Source organism: Anopheles coluzzii (assembly GCF_943734685.1).
Source record: "Anopheles coluzzii chromosome X unlocalized genomic scaffold, AcolN3 X_unloc_99, whole genome shotgun sequence".
Classification (NCBI taxonomy): domain Eukaryota; kingdom Metazoa; phylum Arthropoda; class Insecta; order Diptera; family Culicidae; genus Anopheles; species Anopheles coluzzii.
Window position 1 is genome coordinate 7,501 of NW_026054534.1, and position 2,500 is coordinate 10,000.

A 2,500-nucleotide genomic window follows, 5' to 3' on the forward strand; every position below is an offset into this window, starting at 1 on the left:
GGAAGTTCCTAGAAATCGGCTTTTTCCTTATTGGCATTATGTGGCACGTTTATTGTGGCTAGAACATTAATTATCCACCAAATGGCACCAACGCTTGGCGAAAGTCTCGAAACACTCCTATCCCGACGCACCAGCAACCGCAACACGATGCAAAATAAATTGCACGAGCTACTGATACTTGTACCATGCACGGTACACGGTACCAAAATATACCCCTGAAAGTGTGCAATTTGGTGCTATTCTAGGAAATTTGTTTGGGGAAGCCTAGCTACGCGTGTCGCACGTTGCATGGTCGTCGATCAGAGGCATGCAAAAGCACCTATCTAGGGGAATTACTTTACGTTCTAGTAGCAAGATCGATTTTCCGGTCTAGCACGGCAGTACGCCTGCATGCATACACTCCATGTACCAAAAATGTATCAACCTAGGCGTTGCTCAGTAGCTTTTGGCGGCACATGTAAAAAGTACTCGAGTTCAGATTCTTGGAACTTTGCGTATTGTTCAAAACTTATAACGAAAACTAAATTATAAATGGGTAAAAGGCTAGGCGTTTCTCAGTAGCTTTTGGCGCCACGTGGCAAAAGTATTCGAGTTCAGATTTCTGGGACTTAGCGTATTTTTCAAACCTGATAATGAAAATTGAAGTACAAATGGGGCATAAGCTAGGCGTTGCCCAGTAACTTTTTTCGCCACATGGAGGAAGTAGTCGAGCTCCAATTTCTGGGACGTAGCGTATTTTTCAATCATAATAAACCAAATCAAACATAAAAATCATGAAACTTACACCACGTCCCTAGGTTGTGCACAAAACGTAACGATAAAGTGCCGGCGAGGTTAGAGGTGCACCAAAATTGTGTACCGATTAGGAAAAGTACTCTATGTTGCTATGACTTGGGTAAAAAGTGTTGATTAACTGCTGGTTACGATAGACAGTTGCTTATCGTACACATCGCAAACGAACACCCCTTAGTGAGCAGTAGCAGAAGTCGATGGAACAAAGCGAATGCATTACAAACTGATCAAGTAAAATAAGGAACGCTACGTACTAGGACTTCTTTCCAAGAATGGTGTCCGCGACGGGAGGGCAAGCGTCCTTCCCAGGTTTCCCTAGTAAACCTTGTATGGTAAACATACCCAAGCGTGTCCGTAAGCACGCAACGATAGTCACGAACGAGCACATACCTAGGGAAAGTACTCTACGTACTAGGACTTCTGTCCAAGAATGGTGTCCGCGACGGTCGGGCACTGTGACGCAATTACCAAATCCTAGAATCGTACAAGCAGTGTGTACAAACATAAACATTAACGCGTTCGCTCGGGCTGCGCCGTCCGTGTTGAACACAAATGCGGGTGATTATATGAGTGGATGGACAAAAACATGCGTGGCGAAGACAATTTTCTGCACGATGTGCACATAGCTCATTTCGTCGTCCCGGGCGAATGGAAAAAACACAAAAATCTCGAGTATCTTTCTAGGTTTCTGTTATAAAAGGGCAGGCCAAAAGGTGACCGGTTGAGATGAGCATTTTAAGCATGCAAGCACTTAATTGCAACTTTTCCTACAAAAACTAGGTACGTACACGTAGATTGTATCAACATGGACATCCATGATTGCGTACGCCCGGGCTGCGCCCTCCGTGTTGTACTTTCCCTGATTGGTACACAATTTTGGTGCAAGTGTACCAACATCGACATCTATGAACGCGTACGCTCGAGCTGCACCCTCCGTCTTGTACTTTCCCTGATCGGTACACAGTTTTGGTGCACGGCTATCCCGAAAGGCAACTTGTACCAACATCGACATCCATGAACGCGTACGTAGCGTACTTTCCCTGATCGGTACACAATGTTGGTGCACGGCATAGGAAATGGGCTTAAAATGGTCAAACTCAATCCATTTCCACTAAAGATAGTCAATAACAGCTGTGCCGATGAAGTAGGGCACGATGCAAGTCAATGTTATTTAATGAATTACATGTTCACCATACATTTCAGTACAAAATTGCTCGGTCAGACCTACAAAGTGCTATATCTCGAATACTAAACGTCGCAGATGGGTGTCGTAGAACAATTTTAAGTTCGTCTAACGATTCTACATCCGATTCTGGATAGTGGTTTTTCGACCACTTTTCAACATTTTGTGACACCCCGAACCTAGGGGCAGCTCCCTAGCTTTTTTCAAAAATGTGCACCGAACGGGCCAGAGAGCTCGAGTAGTCGAAAATTTTTTTTTTTGCTAAAACCCCTCAAAACGTGTCAGGAACGCACCCTAGATGATGAAAAGTGCAACCAGAATGTCAATCGACAACATGCCCGGGGGTACAAATTTGCTCTACGCGTCCCTAGGTAGGGTACTTTTTCATACAAACATCAAAGTGTACGGTGCACACAGTGCGCGGAACAAAAATTGCTCGGTCAGACCTAGGACGGGCCATATCTCGAATACTAAACGTCGCAGATGGGTGTCGTAGAACAATTTTAAGTTCGTCTAACGATTCTA